The sequence below is a fragment of the Sminthopsis crassicaudata genome, chromosome 4, assembly GCF_048593235.1.
Source record: "Sminthopsis crassicaudata isolate SCR6 chromosome 4, ASM4859323v1, whole genome shotgun sequence".
Classification (NCBI taxonomy): Eukaryota; Metazoa; Chordata; class Mammalia; order Dasyuromorphia; family Dasyuridae; genus Sminthopsis; species Sminthopsis crassicaudata.
In genome coordinates, this window is record NC_133620.1 from 458,063,758 (window position 1) to 458,085,453 (window position 21,696).

General features: G+C 41.8%; 1 protein-coding gene across 3 annotated transcripts in view; it reads right to left on the reverse strand.

Annotated features, from left to right (window-relative positions):
* TPST1 (tyrosylprotein sulfotransferase 1) overlaps positions 1-12,458 on the reverse strand; it is a 114,208-nt gene extending 101,750 nt beyond the window's left edge. The window contains exons 1-2 of one of the 3 annotated variants that reach the window (XM_074263964.1): positions 12,300-12,458; positions 8,415-8,457 (exon numbers count right to left, since the gene is read on the reverse strand). The gene's annotated coding sequence lies outside the window, so the exon portion shown is untranslated. The remainder of the gene's footprint in view (positions 1-8,414; positions 8,458-12,299) is intronic. The other 2 variants (XM_074263963.1, XM_074263966.1) reach the window with 2 other exon arrangements.
* Positions 12,459-21,696: the final 9,238 nt, after the last annotated feature.

The following is a 21,696-nucleotide window of genomic DNA, read 5'->3' on the forward strand; positions in this document are numbered from 1 at the left end:
CACACACAGGTTTCCTGTTACATGAATGCTATTCTTATCTTCAAATGTCAACTGAGTTGGATCATCAGGAATCTCCATACACAAACCATGTCTTCTTGCATCCTTGTCCTGAATTCACACACACACACACACCCCATTCCTCCCTAAGCAGAATCACTGCTCAGCTCAGAGTAACTTTGGACAAGTCGCCAGATTCCCACAGGTCCATGAGCCCAGTCCCAACAGAGCTTCTCATTTCCCTAAGACATTGAAATGTCCAAGTGACCAACATTTTCTTAAACTTTCACCTTGGCCAATACTAAAACAGGAAGTGGATAGAGCTTCTCTCCAGTTCTCACAATTCTGCTGGTGATGTTCAGGAATCAAGGGGAGTTTTGATCTCAACAGAGCAGCTCTGCATCTGAATAATGATCTCCGAGCACAGGGACTCCCAATTTTATAGAAATATTGTCTTTCACTTGATATTGTTTTCATAATGCCAGTTAATGACTTAGTGGGTGGTAATGACTAAAAAAAGCAGAATGGCACTTAATGCTGTCTTTCACTATATTGGTCCAAATAACATTTCACTCCCAAATTTGGCTTTCATCAAATAAGAATCCAATATCCTGTTGCTAGCAAAACAAATGAAAATGAAAGCAAAAAGGAAACAATAAAATGAATAAAACATCTATGTTTTAATTGAAAGAAATGTTTTCAAAACTTTTGCAGTGGAAAAAAAAAAAAGACATGGGTTATTGTGTATAATTATTTGCCCATAGGCAGTGAAGTGGCTCAATGAATAGCACTCTGAACTCAGAAAAACATCTTCATGAGTTCAAATCTGGCTTTAGACAGTTACAAACTGATTGTGGGAAAGTCACTTAACCCTGTCTGCCTCAGTTTCCTCATCTATAAAATGAACTGGAGAAGGGAATGGCAAACCATTATTTTTGGCCAAAAAAACGCAAATGGGATCACAATTTTAGGGCGAATTTTTCAGGGATTTACAAAAAGCATATAAACATGCACATCTTTTATTTGTGTGCAGGAAATTTAAGGAATCAAGTGAGAAGAGGTATTAAGTTTTCCCTACCTTTCCAATTAAGTTGGAAATGGCTATAATTTCATAACTTAAACTCAAAATCCATATTCAGCTCAATTCAATAACCATGTATTGATATGTTACTTATGTGACAATTTGAAATTCATTTTCCATACTCCCAGTGGTTTTCATAATCATTACAAATTCATATATCCCAGTGGCTTTTTTTCAGGAAATCCTTTCACCTGGAACATACATTCCTTCCCCTTCCCCTTCCAGACTAGGTAATGTTCATCTACTTCAGTTATCCCAATTCAAATCAGAATTTTGTCTGTATCCTCCAATATTTCTGTTCTTATACTGTATTATTTGACATATTTTACTCTGTAATTATTCTCTGGTACCTTCCAGTTTACAGAATATTTGAGATTTAATAGAATGGTCTGAGTGACTTATTTTTAATGCTCTTTATTTACCTAGTATAGTTCTCTGCAAGTATATGCCACTCAATTGCAAAACTTTGCTAATTGGTTGGAAAGCCATCTCCCCTCTTAGGACTTATTCATCATTCAAGGCTTAATTCAATTTCAGATTACTTCTTCTTCTGAACTCCCATAATTTTATGATCTATATGATCTACTGGGAACCTAATCTCAATCTTGAACTCCAGAGGTACATCCAACTGGATGTCCTCTACATAGCAAAATGAAAATGTTTTTTTCAATCCCATTTCTTTCCCATATTTCTGTCTCACAGCAACACCTAACCCCTGGGTTATTCAGATTCATAATTTTGGTCAACCATGATTCATCCCTTTCACTCAACTTTAATATCCATTGTTTCCTAGTTCTGTCAAGCCTTCTTCCATAACATTTCATATGCATCTATTTCTTTCTATTCCCACAACCTGGCTCTGGATCAAAAAACCTCATCAGCTGTTGCCTTGATTACTGCAATAATCTATTAACCTGTGGCTTTGCCTCTAATTTTTTCTCTCCCCAACCAATTCTCCACACAGCTCCCAAATAAATATTCTTAAAAGAGAGATCTGACCTTGTCAAAGAAATCACCAATGGCTCTCACTTGTATCTAGAATAAAATATAAAATCCTCTGCCTGACATTTAAAACCCTCCAAAATGTGGCCTCCTCCTACTTCTCTAGACACACTTCCTATCTTCACACACCAATCTAGCCAAACTGTTAGATATTCCTTGTACAAGGAATCCCACCTCCTCTCTGGGCCTTTGCAGAAATGGCCTCCATTTTTGTACTCTCTTCTCATCTTGACCATCCCCAGCTTCCTGCAAAGCACAGTTCAAACAAAGGGTCTTTCTCTCCTTCCCTCCTCCCCGTTATTGGCATTTTCTCACTCTTTCAAATTATTACACATGCTTTATGTTTATCCACGTTGTGTGTTGTAGAGGAATCTAAGTTCATTGAGCACGGAAATTATTTAATTTCTGTCCTATCTCTGGGACCTAATGTAATGTCTTACATATTTTTTTAAAATAGAATCTGTGATTTCAGTGATGTTAGGAACTACTAGAGAGAAAATGTCCTCTAACAAAACAGATTTGTAACTGTTCTGTGAACCAAGGTTGTCCTAGGGTGCTAAGAAGCTGGTTAGTATTAGGAAGTACTTGAATTTTGATTCAAAAAATAGCTTTCCATGTACTACACCATACAACTGTTGCCTTACACATAGTAGGTGCTTAATATATGCTTGTGAAATTGAATATTATGAATCATAGAGATATTCTTCTACTTGCCTCATTCAACTTCTAGTCATTTTCACTTGGGATCACAACTATATGATAGAAAGCAAAGAAGCAGAACTGATAATAATGTCCAAATCCAGCTAGTCTACTTCTCAAGACTCTCCCTTTCTGATAACTTATTCTTTGACAAAAACTGCTGGCAGAAATTAGGCACTGACCAACACCTAACACCCTATATATACTAAGATAAGATCAAAATGGGTTCACGGTTTAGAAATAAAGGGTGATCCTATAAGTAAATTAGGAGAAAGAAGGATAATACATCTCTCAGATCTATGGAGAAGAAAAGAATTTGTGGCCAAAGAAGACTAGAGAACATTATGAAATGCAAAATGGATAATTTTGATTAGATTACATTAAATTGATTAGATTAAATTAATTAAATTAAAAAGATTTTGTACAAACAAAACCAATGCAGCCAAGGTTGGAAGGGAAGCAGAAAACTGGGAGGAAATTTTGACAAGGGTTCTGAAAAGGCCTCATTTCTAAAATATGTAGAGAATTGACTCAAATAGAAGCCATTTTCCAATTGATAAATGATCAAAGGATATAAGCAGAAAGTTTTCAGACAAAGAATTTAAAGCCATTTCTAATCGTATGAAAAAAAAATGCTCTGAATCATCATTGATTAGACAAACGTAAATTAAGACAAATCTGAGGCACCACTACACACCTCTCAGATTGGCTAAGATGGCAGGAAAAGATAATGAAGAATGTTGGAGGAGATGTGGGAAAACTGGCTCACGAATACCTTGTTGGTGGAGTTGTGAATGGGATCCGACCACTCTGGAGAGCAATTTAGAACTATGCTCAAAGGGCTATCAAACTGTGCCATACCCTTTGACCCTGCAGTGTCTCTACCGGGCCTATATCCCAAAGAGATGATTTTTTAAAAAAAGGTAAATGGACAACATGTGCAAAAATATTTGTGGCAGCCCTTTTTGTAGTGACAAGGAGCTGGAAACTGAGTGGATGCCCATCAGTTGGAAAATGGCTGAATAAGTTAAGATATATGAATGTTATGGAATATTATTGTTCTATAAGAAACATTCTGCAGGAAGATTTCAGAGAGGCCTGGAGAGACTTACAGGAACTGATTCTACATGAAGTGAGTAGAACCAAGAGAACATTGTACGCAGCAACAAGATTATGTGATGATCAACTGTGAAGGACTTGGTTCTTTTCAACCATAAGGAGATTCAGGGAAGTTTCAATAAAGGATGTAGGGACTGAATGTGAATCACAACATAGTATTTTCACCTTTTTGTTATTTGCTTGCTTTTTTCTTATTATTTTTCCTTTTTGGTCTGATTTTTCTTGTGCAGCATGATAAATGTGGAAATGTGTTCAGAATAATTGCACATGTTTAATCTATACTGGATTACTTGCTGTTTAGGGGAGGGGAATGGGAGAAAGGAAGGGAGAAAAAATTGGAACCTAAGGTTTTGCAAGTGTGAATGTTGAAAACTTATCTTTACATGTATTTTGAAAATAAAAAGCTATTGTTAAAAAAAATTTAAAAAAACTCCCTCCTTCCTACTCCTATCCTCAGTCTAGTCTCTTGATTCTCACAAGTCTTTGTCCATAATAAAGTAATGACAACTCTAGCAGAAAGAATAAGGAGATTGACACATATATGTGATTGTCAGGGGAGGCTCCTAATAGTTGACAACACAACTGGCAAAACTTGGAGCAAACTAGCAAGTCACACCTCAGCCTGCTCTCACCTGAACAATCTTATTCAGGATCCCTGGAGTTGTGTGGAAGGAGGTCAAAAGGGGCAGAGTCATTCTATGCAAAGGGAATAGGGGCAGATGGAAAAGGAAGGGAGATGGGCAAAGCCAATGGACCAAAGAGAGCATCCTGTGTCTACAAAGATGGAGACTGACTTCCTCATCTAGTTCCTAACCTAGGATGCTGAAGGCAATACCCCAAAGAAGCCTAAATTCTAAAACTAGATGGCCTCCTGTTAGAAAAACTTCAAGGGAAATGACACATATTTATAAAAATTATGATCTATTTTTGTTGTTGTTGTTGTTATTGTTTATGTTTAAATCAGACATTAAATCAGCCTGTGTTTCCACCTAACAGTAAAATGGGAATAAAAATAGCACCTACTTCCCAAGGTTGTTGCAAGGACCAAATAAAATAATATTTATACAGTGCTGAGTACAGTGCCTGACACATTTATGTGCTTAATAGATTCCTGTTCCCTTCCTTTCCCTTTCCCTTCTTTATGCTATCTTGCCTTGGATTCAAATAAGGTCTTACAGAATATATAACTGACAGAAGAAACAATCAGCACCCTAGTTGAGTGATGGCTTCGGTCCAGTGTTAGAAATTGCTACTCAGGATTTGTGGCTGACCAGGAAAGACAATGGTTCATCAGGTGGCTTCAGGATCAAAATAGACCCTCAATAAATCATCACTGGGTCATGAACTATAATAAGATTCAACTCTAGGTATGCTTCCACATCTGGCCCTATTCAGAGAAAGTTTTCAGGCTTCTTATTTTGATGAAACAATATGGGGGACCTTAGAGAAAAAGTAAAGTTAGCAGAGTTTCTGAAAGAGCAATTCAAAAAAGCAGAACAAATTCCTGCCTTCAAATTGCAGAAAAACCAACAACTTGCATCATAAATGCTTGTGCTTACTTCAAGGAAAAGAAAAAGAAGACTAGACAGACATCCCTGGATCTGTTTCTTAAAAAGCCAAAAAATAAGAGATAACATTAGTATGGTACTTCTAAGGTTCACAAAGCATTTTACATGTCATCTCCTTTGATTCTCACAACTCTTGTGAGTTATTTTACAGATAAGGAAGCTGAGGATGAGAAGTTAAATGACTTGCTGAGGGCTATCCAGCTAGTAGATTTCTGAGGCAGGAGTTGAATTAAGGCCTTCCTGACTCCAGATCCAACACTTCAACTATTGATCATGGAACCCTAGTTTTCCCCCAAAGTCTCTTTAATTATGCTTGTCAAAATCTCCTCCGAGAACTCTTTCTGAATAGATGGAAGTGCTGATTCACCTTCTGTTGCAATAATAACAATAAATAGAACATCCCCAAGGCAGAAGTGAGAAAAGGGCTATCGTATTAAGTACAATGGGACATTACTGCTTTACCCTGTTTAGAAACACCATAGAAACTAGTATCTCGTACAGCATGTCAACATACATCTTACAGCTGCAGAACAGTTGGCCAGGCATTCTATAAGCATTTATTAAACACTTATAATTGAGTCAAACAATATGGTAAGGGTTGGAGAGACAAAGTAGAAGTCTCAACCCTCAAAGTGCTTATCTTCTAATGAGAGAAAACAACATGTACTTGTAAGAATATGCAACACACACACACACACACACACACACACACACACACACACAGAGTAATTGGAGGATGGTATTAGTTGGGCAGGGGAGGTCAAAAAAGGCTTACCTAAACAATTGTGGTTGAGTTGAGTGTAGAAGTAAACAAGGGATGCTAAGTGAGGATGAAGGATATTCCAGAAATGGAGGCATCCAGTACAAAAGTCTAGGAAGAAGGTTAAATTTGACTACCAGAGAATGTGAGAAGAGGAATATGTATAACCAAGCAGGAAAAGCCTGGGCCAGGCTGGGAAGACCTTTAAAGGCCACACAGAAAAAATATACTTGATTCTGCCAGGAGGTAGCTGATTCCACAGGTGCCAGGGAGCTTCCTTTCCTTTCCAGATCCTGCCATCCACACCCACCAACAGGTGCCCAACAAAGCAGCAGGAATGGGCTTCCCCTTCCCCATCCCAAATAGCACTGGCTGGTTTGCTCAGGTACGTTCACTCTTGGCTGGATGCTGAACCACCCTTCTTTACCTTAGCCTAAAGTGGGCCAGAGATGCACTCTACTCTTTTCCTTGGGCTCATTATCCCCTTCCTAACCATCACTGATCAGAAACCAGCTGCCTGTCTATTGATCCCCAAAGTCCATGGAGTTTTTCCAGCTTCTCTGTTGCTTTGACCTCTGAACCTTAAGAGGACCTTAAGTATAACCTGTTCATCTGCTATGGAGTACTTCTTATGTATTACCTCTCCAATTAAATTGTGAACACCTTAAGAGAAGAAACCATCTTGTTTTTCTATTTTTATCCACAATGCTTAGCACACAGTAAAGGCTTAATAAATGCTATTCCAGTCTATCCTAAAATTAATAAGTCATATAAATCAACTGAGTAGGGGAGTAAATAGTCAGACTACATGCTTAGGAAAATCACTGAGCAGAAGATGGATTGGAGTGGAGAGACCCAAGGCTGAAAAACCAATTAGATAGTTATTACAGAAATCTAAGTCTGATCTAAGATGGTAGCTGAAGGATTGGAGAGAAGACAAATACAATGAATACTGTGGAGGGAGAAAGGAAAAGATTTGGTCACTGAATGGATAAAGGGGTAAAAGAAATTGAAGTGTCAAAGATAATGCTGAAGTCATGGACCTGGGATGCCAGAAGGATTGTGGGATCTTTGACTGAATAGGAAAGTGCAGAAGAGGGAAAGGCTTAGAGGGAGGGGGTGATAATGAATTCTCTTTTGGACATGTTGAGTTTACTGATGTTTGCTGACAATCATTCCTATAAAAAGTTGGGCATCAAATCCTTGGTGAGCAATATAACCTCCTGCTATAAAATTGTTTTTATGGGAAAATCATATCTGATAAACATCACTTTGACTTGACTGAAGCAAATTACCATATTTTCCATTTGTACAGTATTTCAATCTTTGGAAAGTCTTCTTTACATCCATATCCCACAGTGCCTAGTGAAGTGCCAAGCCCAAAGCAGATGCTCATAAATATTTACTGGTTAAAATTAAAGGCACCCAACGGTCACACCAAATATTTGGCAGTGTTTCTTACACCTTTACTCTTCCAGCACCCCAAAAGCCTGAGATGCTTATAGCTGCCTTTTTTTCTCCACTGAAGGGAGAAATAGCTTATGAGATCACGCTGAGAAAGGCAGACAGGAAGAAAGAGAACCCCCACAGAAAATATCTTTTCTATCAAAGCCTTGGGAGATTAAGAAGTTTTTACATCAATGACAACAAGAGCAAGAGAAATTATACATATTCTTTGAGATGATAATAATAGAATTTCAGAACTAGTGTCCCTGAATCACCACCAGCCTGCTCTGGTGAGATGGATGAAATTCTATTGCTTTGTTCATATTTCATGAACACTTTTTCAACTTATCTCCTGGTTTGGAAGAAATAATTACATCATGCCTCTCTCTTCGTTTACAATATTTGCCAACTCTTATTTTTTTTTTGCAATGAACTTTTCAACTGGTTACAGACACCATATTTAAATTTCTAATCCTAACAATCTAACATAAGAGCTCATTCTTTTAACAGGCAAAAGGAAACAGTATCCAATCCCAAATGTCGAAAATCAAAGAACAACTTATTTTTAACAAGAAAAGGCCTAAATAAAGTCAATCCTAGAATTGTAAGAGCCTTAACCTTAAATCAATCAGCACTTGTACTGTGCCAAATAATCTTAATTTTTTAAAAGTCTTTGCTGTTTCATAAAATGTTTGAGCAGGTTTTAAAAACAAGACTGACAGTAACAAGTATGAATACTGACCTGCAAAGCAGCCCAGAAAGGAGCAGCTGATCAGCCTCCAGAGCTGTGAATTCAAGAGATGTTTTACAATATTTACTAAATGATAACACACTCTTTATAAATATTAAATTTCTAGAATGCTGGAAAGCAAACTTACAGACCGTTTAGCTTGGATTTTTCCCAACTAACTTTAACTAATCCAATACCGTATCTGTTTTCCACCTTCTAGGAAAGAATGGGAGATGCCAGGAGTGGAGAGAGATGGGAGATGGCAAACACTATTCTTCCGTCACTATGACCATTGGCTTAGAGGAGGAAATGTTAGTACCTCCAAAGCATGGCCATTAAGCAGGCTTAATGCTTTTGCCAACAACTGTTATAGAATGCCTCCAGACTTAGCTGCTCTTGATTTCTGGGGGCCCAGAGGTGTGAGCGGAGCCTTATGCTCTCTTTTCTGTCTAGGTAAAAAGTCTAAAAGGTACTTCATACATTTAGTGGTATCTTAACTAGATAGCTCATCTGAGGGATAAGGGGGTTTCATGGGAATTTTCTTTCCCAAAATTCAATGAATACTCTGGGCAAATGAAATGAACATGGTGGTTACAACACCAACTTTCCTGAAAGCAGTAACAGTATCCCATGGTCCTTTACAAAGTAGCAAGCACTGGAAGAGCAACAAGCATGAGACAGTACATGTAGCAATGTCAAAGACCTCAGCACAAACTCTCCTCCAACACAGTTCGAAATTAACTCTTTGATCATCATCAAATCCTCTTGCCTATTTTAGTGTCATTCATTTATTAAAACATTTAATGGTCAGTTTTATCCACCATCAATCTGAGCTGCAAATAGGAAATATCTCAAATCAATCCATGCCAAAGGAAGCTGATGAAATGGAAGGAGTCTGGAGGCAAAGCAGCCTAGACCTTATAAGAGGCAAATGTGATGGGATGAGAAGGTTAGAGGCGTATCTGAGGAAAAGAACTAAGATTACTAGACGGAAAAAGAAACCCTGATTTCAAATAGAAAAGGTTGGAGAAAGGATGGAAGAATAACAGCAACAGAGAAGTCAATGAGAGGCAGATGGGAATAAGAGAGGAGCTCCTCTGGACAAAGAATACTAGAGATCAGCTCTGGAGGGAGAAAAAAAAACCCTATTTAGGGGAAGCTAAAGGGATGGAGAAGATGGGAAGATGGGGCAGTTATCAGAAAATGATGGCTCTATTCTGGGATGGGGAGGGGGTGGGGAAGAAAAGGGAAGATTCAGAGTTTATGGGAAAAGGCAAACATTCAGAGGCAAGGAAAGAGATCAGCCAACAGTGGGAAAGAGATGAAATATCTGCCCAGGAGTGAAGAACAAAACTGGGAGAGGGAGAGATACAGGCCAGAGCTTATAGTGGGAGGGAGAATGGAAGCAGAACTCAGGAAGGAAGGAAACTTAAGAGGATTAGAAGCATATTCCCATATGAAGGGGATGGAATGCCCAACACAATAAGGAAGAAAGGGCAAGAAGACAAGCAGGGCTAGGGGATGGGCAGGATTATAAACAGTCAGGATAGGGAGGGCAGATACAGAACTCAGGAGAGGGGAAAAGGATTTGGGATAGAGTCTAGAATGGAAGAGGAATAATGTGTAAGGGGAAGTGGGATCTAGGTTATAGCCTAGGATGAAGAAGATGCTAGATAGAGCCTTGAAGCCAGGAAAACGGAAGGCAGACCCTGGGATAGAGGGAGAAAAGGGGCTGCTAGGGCCCAGAGAAAGGAAAGGTAGGCACAAATTAGAATCATGGATAGAATTATGGAGCCAATACCAGAAGGAGGGCAGGGGTCAGAGGGACAATAAAAGAGAACACAGCCTTGGGAAGGAAGGAAAGGGATGTTAGGCAGAGGAAGGGAAATGGGAACTAAAACTTGAGAAAGGGAAGAGATAGAAACAAGGATATGTGAAAGAAGGATGGTTTTATATAACTCCAGGCCAGATGGGAGGGAGGATGGAGGGCAAAGCCTGGCAGGCAGAATGGGATATGCTATAAAGGTGTCAAGGGGCAGAAATGTCTGAGAAAGAGAAGCCTGAATTGGAGAAGGGCTACCGACTGTGGAGGAAGAGAGTGAGGGATGGACAGAGCCTGGGAAGGAGGGTACAGAGTGGGAGGGGAGGAAATAGAAGGTACCACCTGCACCAGGGGTTGAAACCAGGCCCAGCTGTGAGGGCAGGAGGGGACAGGAATACTGAGCAGAGGTGGGGGAGTAGAATTATAGTAGGGAGACAGGGGTCAGGACCTAGTGCCTGAAAGGAAACCTGCTAGGGTGGAAAGAGATCTGGGGATAAGAACTGAGCCAGAGGTCAGAAGGGATGCCAGGCACAAACTAGGATGGAAGGGGTATGACCTGGGGAAGAGCCTGTGATACAGGGCAGGGCAAAGGAGAGATCCAAGGGGTTCAGGAACCAATAAGTGGGGGACCAGAGAGAAATGAGGGCCAGAGCTGGGAGATAAAGGACAAGGGGATCTTGGACAGAGCTAGAGAGGGGAGTGGGGATTGGATCTCAGAACAGGAAAGGAATCTTGGAGCAAGGCCTGAGGCCCCAGAGGTGTGAGGATGGCACTATGGCATGTTCAGGGGTGGAAGGGGAAGGGCGCAGGGCACAGGCCAGGATAGAAGATGGAAGGTGACAAGGCACCAGAGACAGAGGCAGGGAAGAGGAACAAGGGATAGAAATGGATAACGGGCATATCCCTGGCACGTTCAAGGATGGGGCAAGGGGGTAGAGGAGCCTACCAGATGGAGGCTGGTTTGGAGGATGGCTTGGAGGACACTGGTGGGGAAGCTGGAAAGAACCAGGGAGGGTAACAGGGCACAGATGTAATGAAAGCCCGGCCTGAAGGGGAAGGGGGAAAAGAACCTGGGGAGCAGCTCAGGAAGGAGTAGGTCCGGGACTGGACTGGGGATGCGCTTCCCATCCCAAGGGTCCTAGTGGATAAGGAGGTGAGGGGAGAAAGGGGACGTTCAGAAAGTGGGCAGGCTTGGGGGCAACATGGCTCCGAGAAGGGGATGGCAGAACTCAACCCTCCCCAAATCTGCCCTGAGCAGAGAGCCCCACAGGCGCTGACAGGGGAGGAAATAAGGAACAGGCCTGGGGACTGGATGAAGGCAGGGGAACCCCGGAGCACAGACCTGGGGGAAGGAGGGCGAGAATACAGGGGCTGCAAGGAGACCCCAAACCGAGAACGAGGAACTCCGTAGCACAGAGTAGGGGGCGGAGAAGAGGAGGAGATGGGGGGACCAGGCTGGTGGAAAGTGCAGGGGCACTAGCAGAAGCAGGGGTGACAGGCGGGGGGGGGGGCACAGAGGGAGTGAAGGGAGAAGTCCGTGGACGAGGCTGGGGGCGGGGTGTAGGGACGCAACAGGGGGATTCCGGAGCACAGACTATTGGGGACGAGAGACAGGCAGGAAAAGGCTGAGACTGGGCGCAGCGACTGAGATGCGGGTGGGGAAGAGGGGCAGGGGGACCCCGGAGCACAGATGAGGAAGACAAGGCTGGGGGCGGGGTGCAGGGACGCAAACAGAGACAGGGCTGGGGAAGAGGGGCAGGGGGACCCCGGAGCACAGATATGCTGGAAAACAAGGCTGGGGGTGAGGTCCAGGGGCGCAGAGACCGAAATGGGGACCTCGAAACACAGATGAATGGGGGAGACGGAGAAGGCTGGGGGGAAACAGGCACAGAGACGGGGGATCCCGGAGCACAGATGAATTGGGGGGGGGGGAGAGACAAGGCTGGGGGCGGGGTGCAAGGACGCAAACGGAGGCAGGGCTGCGCAGGGGGGCCGGGACCCCGGAGCACGGAAGAGGGAGAACAAGCTGGGGCCGGGGGGCCGGACGCGGACAGAGCGGGCCGCCGCCCCCTCACCTGGGCTGGACGCGGAGCGGCCGCCCCCTGGCGCCGGCATCTGCATCGTGCGCTTCGCGCTCGCCTCCTCTCCGCCCGCCGAGCGGCCGCCGCACTCGGGGCCCCCGGCCCGCCACCGCCGCCGCCGGCCCGGCCCGACACCGCTCAGCGCAGTCGAGCCCGGCCCGCCCGCCCGCCGCAGCGCACACAAGCCCTTCCGCGTTCGCCGCCGCCTCAGCAGCGACTCCGGCCCGCAGCTCGCGCCGCCGCCGCTACCGCCCGCCCCGGCTGCCATGGAAATCACAGGCGCGCCCTGATTGGCTGCGCCCCGCCCCCGAGATGTCTCGGCCGCGCTGATTCGCGGGCGCCGGTTGGCTGGCCCCGCCGGAGGGGGCGTGGCCTCAGGCAGCCCAGCCCGGAGTCTAACTGGACCAAGTGGGACAAGAGGAGGGAGGGGGGTGAAGAGATGCTGAGGGATAAGGCGGGGAGGGCTAAACCAACAGCTGGGGGCGGGAGGGGGGGAGAGGGCTACGAGTCTTCCGCTGTGGATGCTCTCCCCGGGCACAGTCCCCATCTCAAGTCGGAGTGTCATAGTTTAGAGATCTTAAGAGCATAGCCTTAGAGTACAAAGGGACCCTAGGAACCCTTTAGTGACCAACCTGGTCTTTTACAGAGAGGGAAACTGAGGCCCGAGAAGAAAAAATTACTTACATAGAACTGGGAGGGACCTAGAACAAAGATCTAGGAAGGACAGGGAGCACAAAGCTGGGAGAGACATAGGAGACCAAGCTTAGAAGGACCTAGAACACGAAGACAAGAAAGTCTAAAACACGGAGGTGGGTGACCTAGCACATAGAGGAGGGTGACCTAGAACAACATAGGGCCCAGCTTGGGAGAGACTTTTCTCTGTCTTTGCATTCTAGATCAACTTTCCCCCTGTCTTTGTGTTCTAGATCAGCCAGGACCTGCATTACCGTGTTCTAGATCATCCTGTTCCCTGTTTTTTTTGCATTCTGGATTAGCTGTTTTCCTTGTCTTTGTCTTTGCATTCTAGCTCACCTAAATCCCCTGTCTTGGTGTTTCAGATCACTTGTGTTCCATGTTCCCTTCTTTGCATTCTAGATCATCCCAGATCCTGTCTGGCTTCATGTTCCCTGTCTTTGTATTCTAGATCAGCTATTTTTCCTGTATTTATTTTGTAGATCATCCACATTCCCTGTCTTTGCGTTCTAGATCGACCCTGACTCTATGTTCCTGTCTTTGTATTCTAGATCAGCTGTTTTCCTGTCTTTGTGTTCTCTGTCTTTGCATTCTGGATTGTCTTTGTGTTCTAGATTAACCCTGGCTCTGCATTCCCTTTCTTTTATTGTAGGTTTGCTGTTTTTCCCTGTCTTTGCATTCCAGGTCTGCTGGTGCTGTGTTCTAGGTCCACTGTTTAACTCTGGATCACCCCCAGTTCTGTGTTCTAGGTTTCCCTGCCTTTGTGTTCTAAATCACTCCCAGTTTTTTGTTCTAGGTCCATCTTGACTTGTGTTCTAGGTTTCAAGAGAGGCAGTGTGTTATACTGGGTGGACAGATGGCCTTAGGAGCAAAAAGATCCAGATTCAAGTCTTTACTCTGACATAAACTGGCTCTGTGATCTTAGGCACCTCTGTCCTTTTGGTGGCCAGAAACTTTGGTAAGACTCTACATTGTAAAGGAGGTCCCCACAGCTTTAGTAAAGGAGGTCCAGTCAGGGGGAACTCCCTGCTGGATGAAAACAGATCTGGGCCAAACAAAGGATAGTTCCACCTTGAATTAACATAACTCTTCAGTGTCTAAAAAGTGCTTTCATATATGGGGGGGCAGGAAGTTTTCTTTGGAATCCACACCCCCCGGAAAGCAGGCAGGCAGGGTAGATACTGAAATTCTCATTCAGCAGTTGTGTAAACTGAGTTCCAAAGCAATTGAGCTGCCCTGGGTAATCCAGCCAGAAAAAGATGCAACTAGAACTCCATTCCAGGTCTTCAGAAGCCAAGTGCAGTAGGCTGGCTCAGTCCCATTTTGCCTTTGAAAGGGATGCTCTAAAGGTGCTCTTCCTTTGGCTTTGGGTTAGGAAAAAGGTACACTTTAAGGGCATACTCACCGGATTGTGGAGACTTGCATGTGTAGGTCTAATAAAAATTAACAGTAAGGCCAGGACCAAACCTTTGTGCTTGTGGAACTGATTAAAGTCCATCTGAGCATTTTCAGTGCTATGCTTTGGTTAAGCTACACAAACTAATAAAAAGAAAAAAAAATTTTTTTTTACAAAAATTTAAATTTGTATGCTATGTCAGTATTAATTTTTTTAATACATTTGAAAAACCTAAAAAAAAAAAAAGGAAACCAAGGTTTTGCTTTTAAAGTGAAATATAGCTTATTTAATATAGTTTGTGTAGTAAAATAATATTTGTAATAGTAAACTTATATTTTTAGTGTATTCATATTTTGTAGTACTTTTTAATATTTTATGATGCTTTAACATTCTGTAATGTTCTGTAATGTTCTGTAATAATTTATACTAGTAGTATCTAATAGTAGTTTAAATGGGTTTAGGGTAAGTAGCTACTATTATATATGGATTTAAACCTATTTCTCCACGGTATTTTGTACCATACTAGAGGCCTATCATCCAGTTTTGGGATTTGACGGAAGCGATAAAATTTAGTAAGGGGGGTAGGGGGGGCTAGCGGTAAAAAAATGTTATAAATTATTATAAATTATTATAATCTATTAATTCACACACATACACATGCATATGCGCATACGCACACATACACATACACGCACACACGCACACACGTCCAAAGAAATATTTCTTATAAATCATTCCAGAGTAATTAATTGAGTGTGCTTTTTTTTTTCCAAAAAAGAAAGAAAAGACAATGTCTGTTTGTGTGTGTATATATGACAGATAGAAACAGAGACACAGAAAGAGAGGAGAGAGATAGAGACAGGGAGACAATGACAGAGAAGAAGAGAGAGAGAAAGGGGAGAGAAAGACAGAGAAGGCAAGGGCAAAGGAGAGAAAGAAAGAATGAGAAGAGAAAGGAGAGAAAGCAAAAGAAAGAGAGGGAGGAGGAGACAAAAGAAAGGAAAAGGGAATAGTGGAGAGAGAGAGAGAGAGAGAGAGAGAGAGAGAGAGAGAGAGAGAGAGAGAGAGAGAGAGAGAGAGAGAGAGAGAGAGAGAGAGAGAGAGAGAGAGAGAAAGAGAGAGACAGAGAGAGACAGAGAGAGAGACAGAGAGACAGAGAGAGAGACAGAGAGAGACAGAGAGAGAGACAGAGAGAGACAGAGAGACAGAGAGAGAAGAGAAAAGAGAGAAGAGAAGAAAAGAGGGAGAGAGAGAGAAAAGAGGAGAGAGACAGAGAGTAAGAGAGAGGAAGAGAAGAGAAGAGAAAAGAAGGGGAGAGAGAAGAAAAGAGAAGAGAAGAGCGAGAGAGAGAGAAAAGAGGAGAGAAGAGAGAAAAAAAGGAGAGAGAGACAGAGAAATAGAGAGAGAGAAAAGAGGAGAGAGAGAGAGAGAGAAGGAGAGAGAGAGAGAGAGAGAGAGAGACAGAGAGAGAGAGAGAGAGAGAGAGAGAGAGAGAGAGAGAGAGAGAGAGAGAGAGAGAGAGAGAGAGAGAGAGAGAAATAGCAAAGAAAGAACACTTTCTTAGTTCTCTGAAAGACTGGCATCCTTCCAACATAGATTTAAACACTTTTTGTACTTGGAAGAAAAAAGAAAGATGGGATTGGTTCCAAGAATCATCACAAATCCATCTAGTCCAACTCCTTATTAAATTGAATACAGCTAAGGAAACTGAGGCCCAAGGAGGTTAAATAACTTAAAATCACAGACTCATAGATTTCATTAGTCAACAAATGTCATTAAGCTTTTTGCTAAGCCCTGGGAATATAAGGAAAGGGAAATGAACATCTCTGTTCTCAAATTTAAATTTTATTTTAAAATTTTTAAAATAGCTCACAGTCTAATGAAAGAGACAACATGCAAAGGACTCCAGATAAATTGGAGTCTGGAGAAAATGAGATAATCAACAGAGAAAAGGCTTTAGAATTAAGAAAGAGAAGGGACCTCAGGATCCATTAGTCCAAACCCTTCACTTCACAAATAAGCAAAAGGAAACACAGCAAAATAAAGTGATTTGGGGAATCATAGATTATAAATTTCAAGATGAAGGGACCCCAGAATCCATCTAATACAAGGGTTCTCACACCCCCCAAGGGAGTTGGAGCAAGGGGGTTGCTGGTAAGTGTGTAACTGACTCTCCCCCCAAAATAAATTGTATCCTCAATGCATTTTTGAGCTTAAAATGCATTCTACATTTCCCCCATGACTTTCTTAAGTCTAGACAGTCAACAAAGCAATAAATCAAGCTCTGACTAATGGCTTTTGCTGATTTCAAAGGTATCAATGCATTTTAAGCTGATTCCAACATACTCCTGGGTATATGGCTAGAGGGGGAGGGGGAAGTATATCTTTCAGAGGGAAAATATATATGTGTGTATCTTTATTTTCACAAATCTCTAGCTGAATTTAACATTTCCTTCAATTATTTAAAAATATTAATCTGAGAATAATCTATAGACTTTGCCAGATCACCAAAGGGATCCATGATATAAAAATGTTAAGAGCCCCTGATAGAATTAATGAAAAAAAATGCAAATTAAGGTGGCCTAGCTGTATCAGACTTAAAGCTATATTTTAAAAAGCAGCAGTCATCAAAACCATTTGGTTCTGGCTAAGACATAAAAGTCGATCAATTGAATAGATTAGGTTCACAAGACACACTAGTTAATGACTATGGTAATCTAGTGTTTGATATAATCAAAGACCCCAGTTTCTTGGATAAGAATTCACTGTTTGACAAAAATTGCTGGAAAGATTGGAAACTAGTATGGCAGAAACTAGGTATTGACCCACATCTAACATCCTATACCAAGATAAGGTCAAAATGAGCTCATGATTTAGACATAAATAAAGAGTAATACTATAAGCAAATTAGAAGAACAAGGGATAGTCTACCTCTTGGATGTGTGAAGAAGAATCTGTGGCCAAAGAAGACCTAGAGTATATTATTGAATACAAAATGGATAATTTTGATTATATGAAGTTTAAAAAGTTTTTGTACAAAGAACCCACCATCCACTGAAATTTCTCATTTTACAAATAAGGAAACCGAGGCTTAAGAAGTGACTTGGGGGGCAGCTAGGTGGCACAATGGATAGAGCACCAGCCCTGAATTCAGAAGGACCCGAGTTCAAATCTAGTCTCAGACACTTAACACTTCCTAGCTGTGTGACCCTGGGCAAGTCACTTAACCCCAGCCTCAGGGGGAAAAAAAAAGAAGTGACTTGGGAACATCTGATCATAGATTTAGATAGAGAAGGGACCCCAAAATCCATTTAGCTCAATCTCATCCTTTTATAGATAAGGAAATTGAGACTCAGCAAGTGATTTGCTGAAAGTCACCCAAGCAATAAGTATACAAGATAAGATTTGATCCCCTGTGCTCTAACATCAAAGCTTATGTTCTTTCAACTGTTTTATCACCTAGATCAACCTCTACCCATTTTACAAATAAAGAAATTTGGGATTACAGAAATTAAGTGACTTTCTCAAAATCACAAAGGCAGTAAATGTTAGATAGGGATCTAAACCCTCTGAGCTTCCAAGAAACAGTATGACCCAGGGAAAAGAGACCCAGTTATGAATGTTGAAAATATGGTATATATTTAGAAAAAGAAAAATCCAAAAGAATTTGGATTTGAATCATGTCCAATCTCTGTGACTTTGGGCAAGCTATTTAGTTTCTAGTAGGCTCTGATTTCATTTGTAAAAGAAGGAAACTGGACTAAATGGATTCTGAGGTCCCTTCGCTAACTGAATCTAGGATTCTAAGTCACTTAACATTACTGAGGCCTCAGTTTCTCATCTGTAAAATGTGCAGCTTGGATTAATATGTTCTGAGGTCTGCTAAGAGGTTCCCTTCACCGTCCATCTTCAAACACATGTTGGATGACTGGATGACCATTTTTGTTATGTTGTAAAGTTGTAAATTTTTCAAGATATGGGTTAGACAAGAGGGTGGCTATGGATTCTGACAACACTGAGGTTCTCTGGTGTTCAAGAATCTTCCTAGGAATTGAAATCAAGTTTACAGAATCACCAAATTGAGAACTATAAGGATGGTTAACAGCTTGGACTCTAAAAGCTTTCACCTGCCCTCCAAGGAGATCCCCAAGATTATTCACTCTAATCAGCCTCCAGCACCTTATGTCTTCTGAATCCAGAAATGCCAGAATTTGGAATTGTTTTTGTTTTGGTAGGAAACCTGAGGACCTTAACCTTCTATATGTGTGTGTGTGTGTGTGTGTGTGTGTGTGTATTACATATATAATTATACTTTTGTAAATATATGTGCGTATATATTTGAAGTTTTATATCTACATATATGTTATAAATATATATGTATTACACACATACACACATTATATATATTTTTAATTAGCTAAAAGAAGCCATTCTCTGACTTATTTCTTACCTAGCCTTAGTCACCAATTGGGAGTTGCCTCAGTCAAATTAAGACCTGCTGAAGACCTTAGCTAAATAAGACCAAGATCTCCCAGGCATCCAGGGCCATCTCCAGTCTATATCTGACCATTGGACCCAGATGGCTCTAGAGGGGAAAGTGAGGCTGGTGATTTTGCACAGGCCACCCTCATTTAAATCCAATGCACTCACATATCATGGCATTAGCTCCCTAATGTCATGGACCCCTTCAAAAATAAAGTATAAACAATAACTGCTCCTTCTCAGTCTCTGTGACTATTCTCCATGTCTCCTTCTCCCTTAGTTAAGGATTTCCTTCTTTCTCTTCATTTTTACTAACCTCATTAATTCTCATGGGATCAAGTATCATCTCTAGGCAGATAAATCCTGGAACTTAATATTCTGCCCTAGTCCCATTGCTGAGCTCAAGCATCGTACCAGCCTATTCGGATGTCCTAAAAGCATCTCAAACTCAGCCCAAAAAAGGACTCATGGTATTCTCACCCTTCTCCTTAAGTTCTCTTTTGCTGTAAAGGACTATTTTTCTAATTACTCAGTTTCATCACCTTCATCCCTCGCTCTCATAGCCAATCAGTTGCCAAGTCTCACTTATTCTAATCCTCTAGGCTGTCGTAGCTTATTCCTTAGACTTCTAACTTGTTGTCCCACCTCACATCTTGTTCATCTGTTCTCCATATCATCGCCTGTCCATCTCACTCCTCAGTCAAAAAGGTTCTAATACAAACTCCTCTATTTGGGCTTTGAAGACCCTTCATGATCTAGCTCAAATCTACCTTTTTTGGCCCATTATACTTTACTCCCCTTCCTATACTTTATGTTCCAGCCAAACCAACCTACTTATCCCTAGCACCATGTCTTGCATGCAACAAGGCCTTAAAACATGCTTTTTTAATTCATTCATTCCTCGCACAAGACTTCATCTGCTGAGTCCATGATCTTGCACTACCTCATTACCTCCAAATATCACTATATGAATGAAGCTTTAACTGATATACCTCTTAGCTAGTGCTTTTCCCTCCCATCCACTGCAAGAAATTATCTTATACCTATGATGTATTCATTTTGTATTTACTTTTGATGTATGGTTATGTCTCTCCAGTATGATTTAAGCTCCTTGAAGTCAGGGACTGCTTAATTCTTGTCTAGTATCCCCAGTATCTAGTACAGTGCTTGGTTCATAGCAAATGCTTAATAAATGCTGATTGATTGATTTAATACTATAAGCTCCCCCCACCCCAAAGCAGGACATTTGGGAAATCTCAGGAAGAATAAAAAGTAGCAAAGATGTTACAGGGAATATTTTAAATCTATCATCATCTCAGACAAATCCAAGGTACCCTGGATTTGTCAAATCTCTAGGTCACAACTGAAATGAGCTCTTCTATTACCTTCCTCCTCCCAATCCCAGGCTCCAAATCTTTTGCCAAAAACCTCAGGAAGATGTAAGTTCAGTCTGTTACAGAATGCTAGGGGACCCATATATTGGACCCAGGGGGCTGCAGACTCTCCCTGAACTGAACCTTTCCTCTTCCAAACATACTCAACCCTCCCAGGGGAGAAGTTTTACAACTTGCAGCTGGATGCCTTGTGGGGTCCCTGGAGGCTTCTCCAAGCAGGCCTAAGCTAAGGTCAGGGCCTAGACAAGGAAGGGAGTTCAGAAAGAATATTTTAATTACACTAGAGGCTGCTTCTGAAGGGCTCTGGTTCTCAGAGTCCAGCTCCAGCTAGAGATTGTTCTTTGGCTGATGGGAGTTCCTTATGGTTCTTGAATAACTAACATCCAGATTCCTATCTTTAGACTCACTTTAGCTTTAACCTCCTTAGCAAAACAGCTTCCTTCTTAGGACAGCCAATAATGTACTCACTTTTGGTGGAGGAGGTAGACTAAGGGGGGGGGGGGATGTATACCTGAAGAAAAGGAAGGAAACCAAGTTTGAGCCCACATGAAGCTGGCCCTTCCCCTTTCCTCAGTGATCAGCCTGAGTGAGAATGGGGCTGTGTTTCCTAATTAAACATTATGACATTCTCTGGACACAGAGGATTCTGGCTCCCACCTCTGTGATGACGTGATCCTGCCCTGGAAGTCCAGGATTTTGACAGATCCCACTTGCACCCATCTCTCTCACTCTGTCTCACACTTTTGCCCATTCATACTGAGGATAAAATTTATAATTCAAAATCTAGAAAGGATTCATAAAGGTTATCTGGTCCAGTTCAATGCCTCCAGGCAAGGATCATCTATCAATCAATGATTATTTAATAGGAGTCATCCATCAATCAATGATTAGTTAATAGGGATAAGCCATCAATTAATGATTATTTAATAAATTTCTATTAAATTAAATGAGGTTATAAAAAAATCAACAACTGTAAAGAAAACCAAAGTCTTTTGCCATCCTCCGATGAAAAATGAGGGAGGGAATTTCCTGGGTACTCCTTTGGTCTGACATTCTAGGTTCAAAAGCTTTGCTCAGCTCTGACTTTCTATGTTCAAAAACTCCTCCTACATCTGATATTCTGTGTTCCAAAGGCACCTTCCAACTTTGATTTCCCTTGGCTCAATTCCTTCATCTATAAAATAAGAGAGTTAGATATGATCCCTGATCCAGCCTTACAAAGCTGTCATTTGTCCAAAGGCCCAGAAGGCCCTCGTAGGGGAAGAGAGAGACAGACATCTGGAGAAGTTGGTGTGTGAAAGGTTATCTCTTTACACTAACAGATTGTTGCCCATTTCTTCAAAGAATTTAATGAGAAGTAAGGAGTGATGGTGGGAAAACAATAGCTATTGAGAATTTGGTTAGATCTGTGGAAGAACTGGATGGT